Source organism: Triturus cristatus, chromosome 12 (assembly GCF_964204655.1).
Source record: "Triturus cristatus chromosome 12, aTriCri1.1, whole genome shotgun sequence".
Classification (NCBI taxonomy): domain Eukaryota; kingdom Metazoa; phylum Chordata; class Amphibia; order Caudata; family Salamandridae; genus Triturus; species Triturus cristatus.
The window spans coordinates 515,384,116-515,406,523 of NC_140595.1; the positions used below are offsets into that span (position 1 = coordinate 515,384,116).

The 22,408-nt window shown below is 48.3% G+C and overlaps 1 protein-coding gene across 7 annotated transcripts in view; it reads left to right on the top strand.

The window, feature by feature from the left end:
* Window positions 1–22,408, top strand: part of CHD9 (chromodomain helicase DNA binding protein 9) — a 1,905,864-nt gene that overhangs the window by 1,591,903 nt on the left and 291,553 nt on the right. The gene's annotated exons all lie outside the window — the stretch shown is intronic.

A 22,408-nucleotide genomic window follows, 5' to 3' on the forward strand; every position in this document is an offset into this window, starting at 1 on the left:
AACTCAAATCCTGATGCGTTTCAGGGCTCTGAATTGAAAACCACTGAATTACAGGTACCACCATGCCTTTATCGTGAACTCACCTGAGAGGCCCACTTGGGTACAAATAATGAACAGCATACAGTGATGACACCGGCGAGCAATTCAGTGGTTTTCAATGCTGTCCTATGATTAAGAAGCGGCAGAGCTCCGAAACGCGTCTGGATTTTAGTTGCATCTAAATTCAAATGCCGTTTTCCCCCTTCCGCTGAATAAGTTGTTTGTGAAATCACTCTGCTGTCGAGTGCGTTCTTGCTCCAGGGCTTACGGTCAAATTTCGTTTTGTATCACAAGTGTGTCGCAGTTGGTTGTTGCTGGCAAGGATTCATTTTCATGAATGCTTTCTTTCTAATATTTCTATTTTTTTAATGATATTGTTGGTACTGCACAAATAGGTACGATTCATTTTTCAATAATATTGTAAAGTGCTTTTGGACTGATTTCTCAGTATTGGTATTATCATGCTTTTTACTTGTGAATGATCTGTAGAGTGGGGGATGTTTTCCTTTGCAAGGCTGGATATGCATTAATGTGCATGGTTACACGTAGCCTAAGCTTCGTTGGTTAGTGGGGTGTTTTTACCTTAAACTTTGACCGTTATTAACATACTATTTCATGTTTTTTCGTAATTGGTGTTTCTAAGATTTTGATTTGTTTGGTCACACTGTTTCCACCGCCAGTTTCTAAGTTGGCTCCGCGTTCTGACGCCGTATGTTTCACAGAGTGGACTTGTATGGCACGGCTGACATCACATCTGTAGGTGTCATTGCGGAGCTGTACGGCGCCGTACCCCGGCGCACAAAGGTACTGCTGAAAAGGTTCCCGATTCAGTCTTACACCTGGGGAGAATTCAGAAGTTAAAGAATCTGCAGCTAGACTGTGTCTATACCAGATATTACGTTACCAGAGGTAAGTAACTTGTACTTCACCACATTTTTAGATGCTTTTTTTTGTGTGTTTTTTTTTTTAATGGAAAAAGTCTGATTGACACTCAACCATGAGCACCAGTGTTAAGTGGTCACATACAGAGCTCTGATGGAGATTTAGCTCCAGCTAAATCCATTTTATAAATGTTAAATGAATTCATTTATGGTCAGATGTGCAACTCCTATTCAGGCATTGATAAAAGATTGACTGCCGGGTGGTCCCCAACTTTGGACGGAGCAGAGTCAGCCTATGACTATTTGATCAAGGGAGGCCAATTTGACGCCCTAATATTTGGAGAGTTCCTGTTGTCCTACCCGCAGGTGTAGCTTTTCATTTGAACAGCCCAAATTGACATTTCTGGAATAACTCAACTTTAGAGTCTGTTCCAGAGGCCTGGCATATAGACCGTCAACCTTCTGAACTCGTACAGCAGTCATCCCATTGCTTTTGAGGCCGTAGTTCTGACATGTAGCACACAGGCCAGAAGACACATCAATCCTCCCATTTCTTTTCCCAGGCTGCAACAGCAACCAAATCAATTTAGTTTGCCCTTAGTGGCTTGTACCCATCGAGTGGGTGGAGGGGGCAAGATTAATTTCCCCCCGGTGGCGATCCATTCCATATAGGCTTTACAAATTGTTCAACTTGGTTATGCCCTCTTGTTTCTTCAACTAGATGTTGCCTACACATCCGATAACATTTCAGAGGAGCACCTATCCATTCTGCTGCAGCATGGGAGCGTTACTTGCCAAGAGTGCTATTGACAGGCTACCAGACTCGGAAAGAGGAGTTTTAGACCTTCTGCCTCTAAATGCCATACTACAGCAGGACAAATTCAAAACGCTTATTGTGGCCAGGATCCTGTCATCTGTTGGCCCAGACAACTGGATGGTGATCTTGAACCTGCAGAATGCATATTTACATATAACGGTCCTGCAGTCCCACAGATACTATCTGTAGATCAAACTAGGCCAAGAGCACTTTCAGCTTGCTGTGCTTCCCTTCGGCATCACCAGTGCCCCTCTGGTGTTCACGAAAGTGGTGGTGTTGCTGTCCACCTTCGAAGGTTGTGGATACCAGATTTTCCCTCTCTGCAAGACTCGCTGTTTAAGGCTTACTTTCTGTGGAACTATCCTTGACAGAGTGCAGTTCAGGGCCTTAACCCCTCATCCTCGAGTTCAGGGCTTTTGGGCTGTGATCCTGATGTTTCATTCTCGATCCTGAAACTCTGTGACAGTAGCTCGGAGGCTTCTTGACTTCTTAGCCTCATTAATCCTCATTGTCCGCTGCATCAGGTAGCACATGCGGGCTCTGAAGTGGAATGTAAAGTTCCTGTGGGCCAGAAACTTTATAGCTGAGCAGGCAGCCTCTGGCAGATAAAGAGTGGTGTCTACACTCCAAGAGGGCTCAGGGCATCTTCCAGCAGTCCGTAGAACACAGGCTACATATTTTTGCCACTATCGACGTTTGAAAGTTTTGCCTTTTGGAGTTTCCACAAGGACACTCATTAGGAAATGTGTTCTGGCTGGAATGGAACACACATTCTGTACTGGCTTCCTGCTCTTGCCTTTTCTTCCGGAAGATCTGAAAAAGATCAAGAATGGCTGAACCATGTAATCTTAGTGGCTGTGGATAGAAGCATTCTGCTTAAAAAGCAGTACAGGACTCCAGAATGCCTACTTGCCCTGAGTTACGAAGATTATCGGGAACAAAAGGGCCCAAGTCATCCTAATGGCTCCTGATTGGGCCAGGAGGGTGTTGTACCTAGAATTTTTGGGTATGAGCATCTTTCTTCCGATTAGGCTGCCACCTCATAAGGATCTTCTGTCGCAGCAACCGGGCAGGGTTTTACACCTGAATCGACACCTAAATGCGTAGAGACTGAGTGGCGGCAACTGATTGCACTTGACCTGCTCTCTGAAGTAGCCGATGTCATCCTTGCTGCTAGGTGTGGTTCCACAGAATCCATTCATGCTGGACAAATTTGTTGCTGGGTGCGACGCTTCTCAAACTGATCCTTTACAAGCTAAGCCGTTGGACATTTTTTTGTTTATTTTATATTTGGCATAGCAAGGCCTTGCAGTGAGCAATACTAAAAGTTATGTGTCTGCCCTCTCGGCCTTTCAACGTTTACTGGACCAACCACCATTATATATAAATCACCTGCTGTGATGAGATTTATTAAAGATTTGACACATGTTCAATTCAGTGCTGTTTGTGGTGCCACCATGTGATATTAACTTGATCTTGATGTTTCTTTTGTGTATGCCTTTCGAGCTGATGCATTGTTGCTCATTGCGTCTCCTGACTTTGAAAAATGTCTTCCTCATCACAATTAAGTCAGCTTGCCACGTAAGTGAACGGCAGGCACTATAAGTGCAACCGCCATACAGTACCTCTTTCCCAGACCAGTTCCTGCAGATGACTTGGCCAGCGTTCGTGCCAAAAGTCGTGACTTTCTAACATATTGGGCAATCAGTCAATTTACTAGCGTACTTTGCTCCCACTGCACTCATGGTAAGAGGAGAAGAGTCTTCATCGGCTGGACCCCAAAATGGCTCCAAGTTTTTACATTGACCGTACTAAGGATCACCAAGTGTACGATTCTCTTTTTGTGGGGTTTCCTGGTGCAGAAGAGAACCTTGTTGAGTTGGATAGTCTGCATCAAGACCTGCTAGGTGCTGGCATAGAAGCAACCCCTGGAAGGTTTGAGAGCCGATTCCACCATAGCGAAGTTTCCTATCACTGTGTTGGCGCTGGAGTGCTTGTCCTTGATATTTGCCCTGCAGAAAAAATTGATACTGCTTTATATGTTCACGAAGCACTACTGCTTTGAATCCAGGTCCAGTGGGAAGAACACTTTACCTGCTCGTTTCTGCAGGATTGTGTGGTTTGAGCCTGCTCCACAGACCCCCTCCACCTTGGGACATACTGCTTTAGTATCTATTCTAAGGTGAAGAATCTGTGGGTAGAAATAGCTGTCAGAAGTTATTTACCTTTCATAATGCTCCTTCTGATAAATACTCTACCTAACAGCAGATTCCTCACTGCCATTTCACCACCTCATTCCGTGGAAGTGGTCTCTTTTGAAAAAAATGTCCCATGTAAGTACTCCACACACTGATACCCATACATTTCCATGCTCCCCGTCTGACGTGGTAAGGGAAAGATCAAACTTACTACAGCCTGCTGGGATGGCACTTAGATGGGACTCCACTCTGTAACTTCTGGGGTGGTATGGAATCCATGTGGAGGGGCACAACAACACATGTCTGCGTCAGGGAGCACTGCTAAAAAATTCTTCAGATCAAGTCGTTTGAGGAATATTCTGCGCTTGTGCAGAATATCAGCCATAAAAAGCTTTACAGAAGGTACATAAGATTTTCTTTTTGAACATAGTATTGATGTTTGCATGACAATCTGGTTCAAAAAAAGATAAAATGCGTGTATTGATGTAGGCCACACCATCCTGAATTCCCCTAGCTCTCTGGTATTCAGAAATTTCCAAGGTTGGTACGCTTTGCTTGGTGCTGCCCGATAATAAGCCTTAATACCGCAGCTACTCACATCCCCAGATTTAAGGTAACTTCAAAGTTAACATATTGACGTTTCAGTGGTTTGTTTGTGGGCCTTTCTTGCCCGGTGATGGGTGTACCTACTCAAGTGGAGTACCGTTAATATTGGAAGAAGTGTGGGAACATTGAATGGCAGGACTTACAGCCTTCAATTTTTTTTACTTTCTTCCACAAAAATGTGAGGAAATTGTGTTTTTGCTCAGTTTGATGTTTGTGAAGAATTCTGAATAAATAACTGGTAACCTTTACCACCTCCTCTCTTCGATCCTTTGAAAGAATGACACATGCTTGTACAATATTACACCAGTTACAATGTTTACATAACATTCTCTGCTGACCCTAACCTAGAATTAGAATTTGGAAATCCTGTAACTGATAATCAGGCATGGATATTGGCAAGTTATCTTCATGCTTCAACTCCTTCGATGCTAGGCCTTTTCCTCCTCTATGCTAAGACTTTTTTGGCTATTTGGGGTAGTTCAGGCTTAGGCCCCCTTAGCATTTTGTCCACATAAGGTATCCACGCCAAATGTGTGTCCTTTTCTTCCAATATTTAGATTCTAAAGGTACCCAGGGTTTGTGGATTCCCCTGGAGGGGACTGAGAAATTAGCCAAAATACAGCAAAATTTTGGGGGTAAAAATCGAGAAAAAGTGCTGCAGAATAAAGTGTCTATTTTTTTTCTCTGCAAATCTGATCAATGAAGGGTTTGTGGTGCTAATATCACCATCTTCCCAGCTTTTAGGAACAAGCAATCTTTTGTCAGAACACCAAACTTTTGTACACATTTTTGGCACTTTACTGGGACATTAGCCTATTTTTCATTTATTTGTGCTTTCAACCTCCTTCCACTTAGTGGTAGAAATGGGTGTGAAACTAGTAATAGATCCAGGAATGCTATACATTTCTGAAAAGTAGACAAAAGGCTGACTTCAGTAAGGGGTAATTTGTGTAAATCCTTCAAGGTTTTCCTCTAGAAAGTACCAGGTGAAATAAAAAAAGATTGACTTTTTGTTGGAAACAAACAGCCATTTGTGCCTAGGTTTTCACCTGTAACTTCTGTTAGCTATGGCAGATTTTTTAAAACCATATACCATTACGTCCGCTTGACCCTTCTGGTTGCGTGGATATATGCGACTTGTAGGTTCATCAAGAGCCAGAGGTAGCCAGAGCCAGTAACCAAGCTATTCCTTGCAGTGGCTCTTCATTGTATACTGGGTATACAGCATCGTTTGGTAAAATATTAGGAGTGAAAAATAGGTATCAAGGAAACCTATTTCTGAAATGGGAAGAACATATGGAGTTTAGAAGGAGAGTTCATTTGCACATCTCAGAATTTGTGGATACCCTTACTAGCATGGGAATTAGTGGGCATTTTTCAAAATGACTTATTTTTTACTCACGGTCTTATATTTGGAAGGCAGAAGTGCATAGAAAGACAATTGGTAATAACACTTGTTCTACTATTCTGTGTTCCCCTAAGTCTCCCGATAAAAATAGTACCTCCTTTGTGTGGGTAGGCCTAGTGCCCATAACGGGAAACGGCCCGAAATGCAACGTGTACACATCACATTTTTCCACTGAAAACAGACCCTTTGCAGGCTGCTAGTCCCGCCTTATTATGGCCATGTCTCCTTTCACGGCTATTGGCCCCTTTACTTGCGTGTTTCCTGAGCACTACTTTGTTCCCCTGCCACCCCTCCCGCTGTCCGAGCCTTCTCTCCCGCCCCCCTTCCGTTGTTCGTGCCTTATTATCGCCCTCCCGTCTGCAATATACGGATACATTTTTTTTACTTGGTTCCCGAGTGTGTTTCCCGACTCGGATAATTTTTTTTTACTTGAGGCAAGCGTGTGATATTCAAAAACTTCAAACGTTTAATCTCGTGCCCACGTTGCTGTGTTCGACATTGCGTGCACTTTATAGTGCCCCTGGGGCACAAGCAGGGACCTACTAGAGTGCTTCTTTAGTAGAACGCATTCTGCGGTCCCCCGGGGCACAAGCAGGGACCTACTAGAGTGCTTCTTTAGCAGTACGCACTCTGCGGTCCGTCCGTCCCCCCCCCTGTGTACTGAGTCATTTCCCAGAGACCGGTGTGTTTCCCAACTTAAGACTCGTACTGCACAGATGGTGCGCAGTGAGTCCTCCACGCCACCTGCTGACCTCACTGGCGCATTGGGGAAAAAGTATTTTACGTTTGTTTTATGTGATTTTACATTGTGCTGCTCATTTGGAACTTCAATAATCAGCGCTTCCAAATCGCAGGGCCGTAATGCCTTTTGGCTCCAAAGCAGCTGTTTTCCCTGACAGTGGCTCCCTGGCGCCCGCCTATTGGTGCCAGCCATTATCCCCACCCTCTGGTACTCTCCCAGTACCAAGTGCGCCCCTCCCTCGCTTTATTCCAGCAGCCACACTGCAAGCACCAGACCGCAGGGCACAGCAGCAAACCGGAGGCGAGGGAAACTGAGACACTTAAGTTATTGCACCTCACTTCCATCGGCCCTTCCACACAGCTTTTAATTATTATTTTCCAGCTGTTATCTAGAGGTACCCGTCACACGGGAGCCTTCGCAGTTGCCCCTCCCCGACAGCCAGCTACTCCAACCCAACTAAACATCCCCTCCTAACTCTGCTCCTCCTAACTGCGAGACAATGATCTTTCTATGCTAAAACAGCCCTCATCCGAGCAATTGTTTGTGTCGGGAAACACTCTTAACTAGAAGCATACATTGGTGGTGTGGTCAGCCCCACCCCTGCTCCATGTGTTGGATGGCCTCTCGTACCCTTCCCTGTCAGGGCTGGTAGCCACACCCCCCACATCTCCCGGGAGTGCTTCTGAGGTTCATCCATGCAGCTTCTTCAACCCTCGTCACCCCAACGGCCCTACTTCCTTAATGAAACACACGTCACTAACATAGGGTTTGATTGCAGGAAAGTCGTGCTGGATAACATAATCGCCCACCATATACCCAGTCACAGTAATTCCGTTCAATTCAGGGAGTGCACTGGTAGTGCTGTACACACCACAAGGGAAGCTTACCTTCCTCCTTCGCAGCGTTGTAGCAAGAATGCAAAACAAGGAAAAAGAAAGTTCTACCACGTGGGAGACATCTCCACTCCAGTCGGGATCCTAGGATATACCCAGAACTGAGACTTTTTCAGTCTGATGTTAAACTTGATCGAATGTATTTCCCATGGGTTTAATTCTGTGTTGCAGCTATCCCTTATTATTAAACATCACATGAGTAAGCGATTTTTCTTTATTCCTGCACCCCTCCCATGGTCCGTGTTCTTCAACCTCCCATTCTCTGAGTTCCCTTTGTTTTTGGCCCCCTCCGTGCACTTGAATATAAGGAAACATCCCTGCCCACACTTTTAATAGTATACTGTCGGGTCAGCGCAGCTCAGAACGGCGTTGCTTCAGTCTGCTGAAGCCGAGCCTGGCTCTGGACAGGTTCGCCCTCCCCTTCAGTTGGTAGTGCGTTCAGCCGAGCTGTTCATTAGGCAGACCTCCGAAGACTTCCGTAGAGCAGGGGACACGCCAAATCATTTTCTAAAATCACAATATTACATTTGCGACTCAAATTAGATACTTAAAACTTTGAAATAGAATACACACATTTTGCGGCTCAATTTAGAACGAGCAAGTTTTACAAGAAAGTGCAGTCACAAAAAAGGATATCTACAACCATTTATTCAGTTCTTATGAACAGCTCTAGTAGCAAGAAATACAGTGTAATGTTCGCAGGGGTCGTATTTCAACTGCACTCCGTTCGCTTTCACTTTCAAGCTGCCGGGACAATGGCGGCCGAGGTGTCGCATTTAGAGGAGTTTGAGCTATTGCCATTGTAAATGACTATAGCTTAAACTCTCGTAAATGCAAGATCAATTGTCTTGCAAATACTGGTTTGTATCGTTATTATTGTTTCTGCAGCTCGCTGTGCAGAATAACGTGTTTCTCTTTGGTCTGATAGTAAATACAAGTACTGCCTCTCACGCGATGAAGGCATGCAATAACTCTTAAAAGCGAGCTATTTATATTTTACTTTTGTTGTTGTGGACTTTTCTCTGAAATAGATTTCCCAATATTTCATATTCCTGAAGTAGTAGATCCAGGGTCCGAGAACCACAGGGGTCGAGAATATGAGCACAGAGGCGAGCGACGCAGAGCTGTAAAATCGTTTCTGCTCACGCGCCGCAAATGAATGATTGCTGTCATCTCATTGTACATCCAGTAATGGGCACACGGTAACTGTGGCAGTCACAGACTATAGATATGCAGGGATACAGAAACTCAAACTGCACATTTTCCATTTATATGCAGGGATGTAAAGTATTCAGTAATCACGTCACCATGAATTTTATTTCTGGCCTAGATACATCCTTAGCTGTCTCGCCTGCCTCATGCAATCTAATAACGTCATAGATAAATAAATACATGTAAATATCCATACATAAAGGGTGATTTGAGATAACTCTCTTCCATTGCCCTGTTCAACTGTCATTCGCTTTTTCGCCCGCCCACCACAGCATACTGCCTCTGGCAGTGGGTCAACTCACTTAAGCTATTGGCTCTCTTACACTATAATGGATAGCCTTTTACCTGATCAAATGTGCATGTCTGCCTGAAAAATGTGTATTTCAGTGGCACAGCTCTTGGGCAACATTTGTTGGCTGTTGATGTTTTCCTTTCAATTTTTCATCTGCTTTTATTTTTTAATTCACTTTTAGTGTTGATTCTATTTTTTGGTTATTTTTATGTGTTTAAACTATATATCTGAAAGAAACACGTTAGTTAGATTCCTCACCTTAGAATATCCCCAGGCGTCAGGCTGGATCCGGAAAGATTTTTCATCAGCAATACCCCTTGCGCGTCGCTAGGCGTCGTCTGCGGCTCCGCGTCCGTCGTCGGCGTCGTGCGCCGGAATGACGTCGTCAGAGTACTTAGACGCCACCCTCGCGCGCTGACGTCAGTTCTTCTTTTTTCCGCGCCAGACAGCGCCAATCCAGGAAGAGCTTACCCCTTAGTCAATTTTTTACTAAACTTTTTGACTCTTTTTGGTCTTTTGTTGACTCGACTCTGGTGCCGGTAGGATGCCTGGATTTAAGGCCTGTGACGCCTGTCATCGCCTGACGGATCACCATCGCCGGTGCCTTTACTGCCTGGGGGCCGACCACGACGCGGAGTCGTGCCCCGATTGTCAGGCCTTGACCTCGAAGGCTAGGTGGGAGCGGTCCCATAAGCTTCTCGAGCTTCGGCACTCGGCTCCGCGCCGCTCACGGTCCCGGTCCAGGAGGAGGTCCTAGGACCGGTCGCGGAGCCGCAGTCACCATCATCGCTCGTCGGGCTCAAAGTCTTCGGATAAGTCGAAGCGATCAAAGAAGTCCAAGAGGCGACACAGCTCTTTGGACTCCCCTCGCCGGTCGCGCAACTCGGCCGATGGTCAGGGTGGTCCCACCCCCGCGGCTCCACAGGAGCCGCGTCCGTCTCCATACCCGCCGGTCCCTGGAACTGACGCGACTCCGGCGGAGGTCAGTGCCTTCCTCTCACCCATGAGGGGCCTGACTCCGCCGTCGACGCCTACCGGCGCGCCTTCGGGCCCCGCGGACTCGACTGGGATACCTCGCGTGCCGGCGGCTCCGGCGCCGTCGACGACTTCGGTCCCGACGCCGCAGGTCCCCGAGGGATCCAGGCCTGGATCTCTGTCGGCGCCGGTCGACCTCACGACACCTCCGGTGCCGACACCAGTTCCACCTCCGGCGCCGTCTCCGGACGACACTGTTCCCCGGTTTAGCCCCTGTCCGGACCGACGCCGACACGGCGCCGCACCCGACTCCGATGGATGACCGTTTCATCTACCGTCCGGCTCCGATTGTTCCTCCTGTTTATCAGGAATCGGATGACGGGGGCGACTGGGAGGGGTCTGAGGACCCTATGGCTCTCCAGGGTCAACTTTCACAGGACTGGGCAGACAAACTGGGGGATGCCAGTGGTCTGGACACTTCGCCGGACGCTGGCTTCATCTCTCCTCCGACTGTGGCTTCGGAGGAAGGTGCAGCTTTTTCAGTGGTGCTGCGCAAGGCGGCCGAAGCCCTGGGGCTCGAGTTGCCTGCTGTGGCCGTGAGGACTCACAGAGGTGCTTCAACCGTCACCAAGCTCCACAGAGCCTCTGATGCAGTTCAATGAGGCCCTCGTCGACGTTCTGCAGGGCACTTGGTCCAAGCCCTCCACAGTCCTCCTGTGGATCGGAACGTGGCCCGGCGCCACCGCCCTGCTCCGGGCTACCCCAGTTTCCTGACCCAACACCCCACCCCCGAGAGCCTGATTATCCAGGCCTCCACTTCCCAATACTCCTTCCCGTCCGCTCCTCCGGATCGGGAATCCAAGAGGCTGGAACAGTTCGGAAAGAAACTGTTCTCTTCCCTGAGTTTGGGCCTGCGGTCTTTGAGCACCGCTTGCCTCTTGGACCGTTTCTCCCACTCTCTGTGGGATGCGGTGGAGGACGTGCTGCTACTGTGTCCGGAGGAGGCCCAGACACGTCTTTCCCAGGCACTTGCTGACGGGCGAGATGCAGTGCGACATGCCATACGGTGTGGACTTGACACCACGGACTCGCAGGGTAGGGCGATTTCCACCACGGTGGCGCTCCGGCGCCACGCCTGGCTGAGGTCCATGTCTTTTTCGGGGGATGTCCAGAGTACCCTCATGGATATGCCCTTTGATGGCGCTCGCCTTTTTGGTGAGAAGGCGGATAGTGTGCTGGCTCGTTTTAAGGGCTCCCGGGCTACGGCCACGTCCTTGGGTCTCTCGGCCCCACGGCCGCACACTTCCGCCCCTTTCGTGGCCAAGGAAGGGGCGCCTCCTCACGTCCGCCTAGCCACCGGCCGCAGAACCAACCTGCACGCGGTCGCAGACGTGGGTTCCGCCGTGGCGGTTCTAGAAGACAACGCGGTCAGTCCACATCCACCCGGCAGCATCCGCCTCAAAGCCCTCCTAGTCCGAGCTTTCAGGCCCATTCCACGCCAGTGGGCAGCAGAGTTCGCATCACCTGCTCCACTGGCGCTCCATCACTTCGGACAGGTGGGTGCTGCAAATCGTCCGAAGGGGCTACTCCCTCCCCTTCGAGACGACCCCTCCAGCCATGCCACCGCAGTGCCACCGTATATCGGAGGATCACTTGAATCTTCTGCAGGAGGAAGTTATGGCCCTCTTGGCCAAAGAGGCCGTTGAGCGCGTTCCTGGTCCAGAAGTAGGCCGTGGTTGCTATTCCCACTACTTTCTGGTTCCCAAGAAGGGCAAAGGGGGCCTACGCCCTATCTTGGACCTCAGGAGCGTCAACACCTTCCTCTGGAAGGAACGGTTCAAGATGCTAACTTTAGCTCAGGTTCTGGCTGCCCTCGACCCTGGAGACTGGATGGTAGCGTTGGACTTGCAGGACGCCTATTTTCACATCCCCGTCCTGCCGGCCCACCGGCGTTACCTGCGGTTCACGGTGGGTCAGGAGCACTTTCAGTTCACCGTGCTCCCCTTCGGCCTCACCAGTGCCCCTCGGGTGTTCACGAAAGTGATGGCGGTGGTCGCAGCTCATCTGCGCAGATCGGGGGTTCCAGTCTTCCCCTATCTCGACGACTGGCTGTTGAAGGTGGGCTCGCCCCAGCAAGTCGTCTCCCACCTCCAGCCTACGGCCGACCTCAACATTTGCTGGGGTTCTCCATCAGCGTGCCGAAGTCACACCTGAGTCCCTCCCAGAAGCTCCTCTTCATCGGAGCGGTTCTCGATTCGGCGCAGTTCCGGGCTTATCCTCTGGAACAGCGGGTCCGGGATATTCAGGCTCTGATTTCCATCTTTCGGCCTCTATCCTGGGTTTCGGTCAGGTTGGTGCTGGGGCTGATGGCCTCCTGCATCCTGTTGGTGCATTACGCCAGGTGGCGAATGCGGGCTCTGCAGTGGGACCTGAAGTTTCAGTGGGCCCAGCATCGAGGCAACCTGTCCGACCATGTCTTGATCTCGAAGGGCACTGCGAAACAGTTGCAGTGGTGGCTCACGGACCGCGATTGGGTCAGCGGCAGATGCCTCTCCCACCCCAACCGGAGCACGTAGTAGTGACGGACGCGTCCCTCCTGGGCTGGGGGGGCCACATGGGAGAGGCGGAGATCAGAGGACTCTGGTCTCCGGCGGAGGCTCAACTCCACATCAACCATTTGGAGCTGAGAGCGATCCGGCTTGCATTGAAAGCCTTCCTTCCCTCGGTCCGGGGAAGTGTCGTGCAGGTGTTCACGGACAACACCACCGCCATGTGGTATTGCAACAAACAGCACGGGGTGGGGTCGTGGACCCTTTGTCAGGAGGCTCTGCGCCTCTGGACATGGCTGGAACACCAGGGCATCACCCTGGTGGTTCAACATCTGGCGGGCTCTCTGAACGCCTGAGCAGACGAACTCAGCCGCCGGTGCATGATGGATCACGAATGGCGTCTGAACTCGGACGTGGCGCAAGGTCTCTTTCTGCAGTGGGGAGAGCCTTGGTTAGATCTATTCGCCACCGAAGAGAACGCGCAATGTCAGCAGTTCTGCGCGTTGGAATTTCCAAGGCAGCACTCGCTCGGAGACGCTTTCCGTCGCGAGTGGAGTTGCGGTCTGTTGTACGCCTTTCCGCCTATACCACTTCTGCCCAGAGTGCTGAAGAAGATCAGGCGCGACCGGGTCCAAGTTATCTTAGTGGCTCCGGATTGGGCACGAAGGTTCTGGTATCCCGAGCTACTCAGTATGTCAATCGATCCCCCGATACGACTGCCTCTTCAGGAGGACCTTCTGTCGAAACAGATGGGGACGGTCCTCCACCCGAACCTGTCCAGCCTCCACCTCCATGCGTGGAGATTGAGCGGCGGCAGTTGATGCCATTTGACTTGCCTCCTGAAGTCTGTGATGTCATTCTGGCACCAGGCGTCCCTCCACAAAGACGGTAAACGCCTGCCGGTGGAACAAATTTGTGGCATGGTGCACAGCAAAGGCTGTGGATCCCCTTTCCGCCCCTCTTTCTGAGGTTCTACTCTTTCTTCTTTCGTTGGCCCAGCAGGGCTCTGCTTTGGGCACCTTGAAAGGTTATCTTGCTGCAATCTCTGCCTTCTTACGGCTTCCTGATCAGCCTTCTCTTTTCAAGTCCCCTGTTGTTTCCCGTTTTCTCAAAGGCATTACTCACATGTTCCCTCCTGTGCCTTTCGTAATGCCTCAGTGGGACTTGAATCTTGTTCTGACTTTTCTGATGTGCGCTCCTTTTGAGCCTCTTCACAATTGTCCCATTCGTCTTCTGACCCTGAAAACTGCTTTCCTGGTAGCTATCACCTCGGCTAGACGGGTGAGTGAGCTCCAGGCTCTGTCATCTAAGCCTCCCTTTGTTTCTGTTCATCTGGACAAGGTTGTCCTCCGGCCTCGTCCTTCATTTCTACCGAAAGTGGTGACCCCCTTTCACCTCGGGCAATCTGTCACGTTGCCCACCTTCTTTCTGCCTCCGCATCCTTCAAAAGAGGAAGAGAGGCTCCACCGTCTGGACCTAAAACGGGCTCTGTCCTTTTATTTGGACCGCACCAAACAGTTCCGGGTGGACGACCAACTTTTTTTGGATACGTAGGAGCTAAGAAGCTGAAAGCGGTACACAAACGGACCATCTCAGGGTGGGTCGTGTTGTGTATTAAACTTTGTTACTCCTTGGCAAAAAAGGACCCTGCTTTTGGGATGAGGGCCCATTCCACCCGGGCCACAGCGGCTACTACTGCCCTGGGCCGGGGGGTTCCCTTGCGGGACATCTGTCAGGCGGCGACGTGGGCTTCACGTTTGCCAAGCACTATTGCCTGGACAGTCTAGTCCGGAGAGACGGCTTCTTTGGCCGTTCTGTTCTCCAGGACTTTCTGGTGTGATCTTGGTTCGCAGACCCACCACCGGGGTTGGTATTGCTGGGGTATCTATTCCAAGGTGAGGAATCTAACTAACGTGTTTCTTTCAGATGAACAAGTTACTTACCTTCGGTAACGATGTATCTGTAAGAAACATTAGTTAGTTAGATTCCTCACCGACCCACCCATCCTCCCCGTTCTGCGAACTGACATCTAGGGTTAAGGTTATCCTTTTCAGGGCCCTAGATTTTTTGGCACCAGTGTCGGTCCTTGCATTGCTCTGTGTTCCTGGCGCGGAAAGCTATGTACAAGAACTGACGTCCGCGCGTGAGGGCGGCGTCTAAGTACTCCGACTACGTCATTCCGACGCACGGCGCCGACGACGGACGCGGAGCCGCAGACGACGCTTAGCGACGCGCAAGGGGTATCGCTGACGAAATATCTTTCCGGATCCAGCCTGACGCCTGGGGATATTCTAAGGTGAGGAATCTAACTAACTAATGTTTCTTACAGATACATTGTTACCGAAGGTAAGTAACTTGTTCATTTAGGAAGCAGTGAACTATAACCAATGATGCCTTTTCTCTTCTAATACGATTTATATTTTATTATGAAGTGCATTAAAATGAAATGGGCTTTTATATATGCTCTAAGCACCCCAACTTGAAAGAAAGCACCCATAGTCGTATTACAATTAAAAGCAACCGTTATTTGTGTTTGAACGCTTTACTGCAAGTGTATGATCACCATATTTTCGTGGGCGCATGTTTTTTTTCAACTTTTTTCTTTGTTTTTATTGCAAGTATATAATCACCATTGTTTGGTGCCCGCATACTTTTGTTTTACTTCTTTTTATGTTAGTGCCATATGCTTGCCAGAAGAGTGTAGCAAATGGTCGTTGCTGTAGCTTGAAGAACAGGTCGGACATCATAGGCAGTCATCACTCTAGCATGAATATATTGCAAGGCATCGCAGACAGTCATTGCTGGAGCTTCTCTTTAATGGTCACCATAGGCTGTTGTTGCTGCAGCAGAAAGTATAGATCTTGCATTGCCGGTTGTCACTAGCAGTTGCTGTAGTGCAGGTCTCGACTGTCTTCACAGGAGCTTCACATTGGCTTTCTTCTTGGTTGTGAATAGGCCAACACTTCAGGTTTTCTTATTTTCTTCCAGAGGAATGCACTCTGATGCCAGCCAAGGGTCCAGGTCCTGGGGTGGCACCTCTTAAGAAATAAGGACTCACTCTTCCAGAGGCCAGCAGGGATCAGGTAGACTGGGCAGTTGCCGGTAGGTGTCTGAAGCTTCTTGTGTCCCTGCAGCATAGAAAGGTAGGACAGCCAACCGACCCATGGAGTCACTCAGTTTAGCCTGGGATGAAGGGAACAGGTTCAGTCTTGCTTCAAAGACAGCAGGGCAGTCAACTGGAGAACAAGGTAGACATCAATAATCAGCAGGGCTCTCCTCTTGCAGCAGCAGGACAGTCCTCTAAAGAACAAGGCAGGCTTCAAATACCAGGACAGTCATCTGGGGAACAAGGCAGTCCTCCTTCTGTAGTCCGCCGGTCCAGGAATTTAGTGAGTAGATGGTTTAGGAGGTCCAACATTTATACCTGGTGCCAGCCTTTGAAGTGGGATGACAACCTAGATACCCTCTCATCTGGCTCTGGAAAGTTATTCCCTTCCCATGTCACAGCTCCAAGCAGTCTAGGGTTACAAAAGGTCAGTGCCATGCCCCTTTGTGTAGGTGCGCTTGAAGCAGCCCTTTTAAACATAATTGGGGCAGGGAACATCTCAGCACGATCCATTTTTATGTAGGATTGGCCATCCTGCCAACACCTGTCCTCACGTGTCTCTCTGTCTGGGAGGAATACACAAAGGCCAACTGCCTAGCGATTTACAGTCATGTGACCCAGGACACAGGCTGCAGGCACCAAATGGTTAGGAAAAGTAAATGCCAACATGTTTTAGCACCCAGGCTAATATGCTGTATAACTAAAAACATATAAGGTCCCAAAGGCGAGACCGATTGCATTGCAAATGCTTGTTTTGCAATGTGCCTAGTTGTGGATTTTCGACCCTAGCTTAGCCGGCACCTAGTGAATACTAGCAAACCAGTACATTTTTTAAAACTAGACTGCCAAGGGAATCCAGGATGGGGTTACTTGTGTAGCTCTCACCAGGTTTTGTTACGCAGAATCCCTTGCAAACCTCAAAATTTGTCTATAAAATAACATATTTTCCTCACATTTCTGTGATGGCAAGTTATGTAGTCTGCAGGAAGCCACAAACCTCCACCAACCCAGCATCCCCCCTAGTCTCCTCATAAAAAAGGTACCCCACTTGTGTTCTTAGGCCTAGTACCGGCCACAGGAAATGGGCCAAAACACAACATTGACACATCATCTTTTTCTACTGAAAACTGACCCTTTTTTTGCAATGTGCCTAGCTGTGGATTTTGGGTCCTAGCTCAGCAGACACCCAGGGAAACCTAGCAAACCTGTACATGTTTGAAAACTACACACGCAGGGGAATCCAGGATGGGGTGACTTGTGTGGCTCTCACCAAGTTCTCTTACCCAGAGTCCCGTGCAAACCTCAAACTTTGTAAAAAAAAAGAAATAATAATATATATATATATTCACTGAAAAAACCATAGGTTTCACACACGTTATAGTTAGGAATTAGCATTTAAAAAACCTTGCAAATTCACTTAAAAAACCATAGGTTTCACACATGTTATAGTTAGCTGGGCATTTCCCTCGTAAAAAACCAATGAAATTCCCCGTTATAGTTAGTGCAGGCAACTATAACTCACGCGACCGCAATCCGCTGCTGATGACGTCAGATATTACATCACTGTATTTAGACACTTATTTACCCATGTCTTCTTCCATTCATCTTTAGCTATACATATATTTCATTTTTTTTTTTTTCAGAAAGACACATATGTCATCAGTGATGTAATATCTGACGTCATCAGCAGCGGATTGCGGTCGCGTGAGTTATAGTTGCCTGCACTAACTATAACGGGGAATTTCATTGGTTTTTTCACCCCCTCAGAGTGCGAGAGACAAAATGGCGGCCGACACTTCCTGGTTTCGACCGATTCGAATGTTTACTAAGATCTAACAACTAATCAGAATTGCGCTCGCGCACGGCAAGGTGCGCGCACCCAGCGCGCACGCTGCGCGCGTACAGATATATATATTGATTTAAATGCTATTTTCTCTGGAAATACTGAGCAGATTTACACCAAACCTGCAAAAGGCACTTCATGGACCTTATGGCTACCTCTCTGCCAAATTTCACGTAATTCTGTTCAGCCGTTCGGGCTGTAGCTGCGACTAAAGTCCCTATGGAAAAATCCATGGGGAAAACGCGTTTTGGGACCCCCCCTTTTTCTCGGCCCCCGCTTGACGAATCACCCCAAGACTCTCAGGGTAGGAGCGGAGCGCCCCATTAGTTTTGAAAATTTTGCGAGGATTCGTCAATCGGCACCAAAGTTATTCAAAATAGAATTTTGAGATTTCCTATGGAAACTCAGTCCTAACTATAACTATCTACTGGCGACCGCCTTTAGATAATATATATATATATATATATTGTTTTCAAACATAATAATTTTCCTCACAGTTCTATGATGGAAATTTCTGCAATCTGCGGGGAGCCACTAACATCCACCCAGTTACCATTCCCCTAAGGCTCCTGATAAAAATGGTACCTCACTTGTGTGGGTAGGCCTAGTGCCTGTGACAGCAAATGGCCCAAAACGCAACATGGAGTTTTTAAAATTATCGATCACAAAACAATATGGTTTTGCGACGCAGTCACCTGCATTTATGGTTCCAGGCTTGGCGGCCATCTTGGGAAACTTACAAAACCCACCCACATCTGAAAACTAGACACCCGGGAGAGTCCAGGGAGGTGTGCTTGCGTGGATCCCCCAACGTTTTCTTACCCAGAATCCCCTGCAAACCTCAAATTTAGCTGAAAGAAAATCACATTTTCCTTGCATTTCAGCGAGGGATCACTGCGCCGACACTAATTTCCTACCACCCAGCGTTCCCCTTGATCTCCCGAACCAAATGATACCTCACTTGTGTGGGTGCCCAAGCAGAGTCGGCCAAATAATGCATAAAGACAAATTGTGCTCATCAGCTTTCTGTGATATCACAAAAATCTCTACACATTGTTGGCCCTTCCCTGTCTCAGCCACTTGGTCCACCCACACAAGTGAGGTATCATTTTAAAATAGCAAAAATGTGTGCTTAAAAAAAATGGAGAGCAACCCTCGACTTTGGGGCCACTCCCTAGCATGCCCATAAACAAATACCTGGTGCATAGTGGGCTTTCTACCCCCACCCGGTGGGGGGGGGGGCAGATTGGGTGTAATAACCACCAGAAAGACTGCCCTTTTATTTTGAGGTGGTGGGAGCATAGACATGCCCATTCTGGGCCATCCCATCCCTACACTTCACAAAGTACAAATAGTCCCTGGTGGCGAGTGAGGGGAGCAGATCGAGGGTTGGGTTCCCCCAACCGGGAGGAGGGGGAGATTGCCTAATATCTTTGTGAGGTGTTGAAGGCATCAGCATGCCCCTTCAGGGCAGTGCCCACCCGTACACTATGAAAGCAAAATAGCCCCTCGTACCTAGTGGTCCTCCCCTCCCGGGGGGAGGCAGATTGGAGGCTATTGCTGCGATATCCCCCCGCTGGTGGGGGGGTAAGAAAGACTGTTCCCATTTTTAGGCGGCATCCACCCTTTTACAAAAAAAAGTAATTGTCTCTGATGCCTAGTGGGCTTTCTGTCCCTGGGGTGGGGGGGGGGGGCATATCAGGGGTAATAACCCCCCAGTGACCCTTTTGTACTGGAAGAGGGGTTGGGACATTGCTATGGCCATTGTCGGCACCCCCACCCCACTTAAAAAAATATATATAATCCCTGGTGCCTAGTGGGCTTTCTAAGCCCGGGGTAGGGTGACAGACTAAATATTCCCATAAATGTTTGGGGAGGAGCAAAGGCCTTTGCTTAAGGGGCAGTTCCTCCCCCTCCCTGGTGTCTAGTGGTGAGTCCCTGCTTGGGGATCTCCCTACTGCAGTGAAGGCCAAGCATGGATTCCTTAGGGAAGGGTTCCATTGGAAAGGAGATTCTCCCCTTTCCAAGTATACCTATCCCGTCTGCCTAGGTGTTCCGGGAGCTGAGATAGCCCCATGAGCATGTTTAAGTGAAATTGAAATGAGCTGATCCGCTCATTTCACTTTCACTTTGACTGAAATGTCAGCATGCCAATCGTCATTACATTAAACAAAATAAAATGCAGAGAGATTTCCTCCTTGTGTGCAGGGTACGGAACCTCTCCGTCCTCAGAACACGTCCACCGTGGCAGAGGATGGAACCGTTAGGTCCTCAGTACAGAACTGGTCAAGAATAAAACTGATGATCTTTGACTTAAAAGGATATCCCCTTCATTACACCTGTAAAAATTTTTGAAGTTCTGGTCTTCTGCCCACTGAAAAATCTTGGCATTGCTTGACTTGGAAACAACTTTTTTGCCAGAGGTTAATGCAAAGCTAAGCAGTAATTACCATATACTAAAATCTATTCTAATGTTGCTTTTTTAAAAATCCTCCATTAGTATTCAATTTCTCACTAAGTCTTGCCTAGGGGACTGCAGTGCCCTACATTAATTGTTCCGTCAATTCCTCATAGGTCATGTGAAGAAATGGAGTGCATTATATGTAAGGCACCCTGTTTTTAGTTTTTACGGATTTTTCTAGATAAATACAGACCGAAAACAATGTGTTTTTTGTTAAAGGCAAATAAATACAGAAAATTGTACTTCTTTAAGTGAACCTCCGTGGTGTCTTTCATGAATTAAAGCCCAACAGCTGAGCAGATGGACAGCATGGGAAATGAATAAACAGGATGAAATGTCTTTAATTGATGGAATATGTCAATATGCATTTGTAGTATAATGCTGAATATTTACCAGTGGATGTATTGGTATGTAATATTTGGTAGCTTAAATAGCAGTTACATGACAGACATCAAAGTATGAGTGCACGTTGAACAGTTTAGTAAATATGGAAATATACAGTTTTACAACTTAATTTTTACACGAACCCAAAAATAAAAATGGATTAATACAGATAAAATGGTCAAAAAATAAATATGGATGAATACAGACGGAAATGATAAATAGCATAAAACCGGGAGCCCTAATTATATTGTGTAGTTGAGACTTCACCGTACAATACACCACCACCACCAAAAGCACAGGAGTCCCAAGAGGACCTTGAGCAGCTCACCAATTTAGAAGGCCCATTGTGCAGAAGAAGCGGTGTGAGCGAAGATCTTGGCTGCAGGAGGTGCTTGAGGTTGGAGCTGCTTGGAGCCCGAAGATCTCTGGAGGAGAGAGTCAAGAAGCCTTGGCAGCGGCAAATCGACACAGGGAACAAGGGTGCTGTTCCAGCAGGTCCGACAAGGGATACTGGCCTCAAACTCGGTATGAAGACAGTGCAGACCTCGAGGAAGTTGCCGAACCGCCACCTGTGTTGCTGAGTCTTTCGGAGACTGGGAGCCCAGAATCAACAGACCGGTCAGCTGTGTTGAGGTGGTTGCCGATGCAGGGGAGTGACTCATTCACTACAAGGGAGATTCCTTCAGGTGTATTGGATGTCCACAGGCCAGGTGAAGAACCTGTATGGACCACGGACCCAGATGTTGCAGAAGAAAGTTGAAGTGGTATGTGATCTGAATCTTCTCTCACGGCTAATGTAGGATCCCACCCACCGGTAAGCCCTCAAGTACCTTAAGGAAATGGTTGGAATGATTCAGGGGTACCTCCCAGAGGAGGGGCTGGACAGTGGGGAGTATACTCCCATGCCCGGTTTTGCACCAGAGCGGGAGCCGACCGCTCCCTGAACTGGTTTGAACTGAAGTATGCAAGGAGGGCACCCAATATGCCCTTCAAGCAGTCTCGGTGGTGCTAGCAAGCGCCCCCACCCTGCCCCAATACACTAAACCCTGTCTGGGAGGTGGTCACACCTCCCTGTGACAGGATATCTATTGTCGTCTTTTCCCCTGCCCGAGCTTGGCTCAGCAGTAGGAGGGCAGAAACATGTCTCTGGTGGACAGCAGCCCTAGCTTGCTGTCTGGTTCTGGAAGACTGGTATTGGGAGCACTGGGCGGATATTTCTGTGCAGGGAAGCATATCTTCCACACAGTTTACAGTGTGGTTGTATGAGTCCAACATGTTTGATACCAAACATGACAATGTTCGTTACAGCCAGTTCAGAGATGGTCATCGCGTAATAACCATGGCTATTCTATATGTCATATTGGCTGATGCACTTACGACCCAGGAGCATGGACTCCGAAGGTTGTAGGGGTGCCCCACACATGCAGTGGCACCCTCACACTTAGGACCCAGCACCCTGCCTTCGGTATTGAAAGGCCTGCCTTAGGGGTGCCTTATAGGTTTTAAGTGTAGTGACCTCAAATGTAGGGAAACGTATATCGGTCGTAAATGATGCTAGCACCAGCTTACACAGGCTGCAATGGCAGGCCTGGAGTCCCAATTTGAGTGGTCTCTCATGGGTGGCATAATGCATGCTTCAGCCCATGGGCGACCCCTGGGGTACCTAGGCCCTCGGTACCTCAGTACCATATCCTAGGGACTAATAGGGGTACACCAGTAGCCAACTGTGGCGGTACAAACGTAATTACTGTGACAATTTTAATTTTAGGGAGGAGGCACAGTGACTGGGGACCTAATTAGCAGGATCTCAGACAGACTAGTCAAAAAATACCTACAAACACCAGCAAAAAGTGGGGGTAACCATGAAAGCAGATCCTAGTTTCCTACAATCCATGTTCAAAAATAAATGCAGACCGGAAAATAAATGGGTTTCTGTCTGTATTTACTTGTAAAAATCAGTAAAAACGGAAAACAGAGAGCCTCAATTATAAAGCTCAATAAC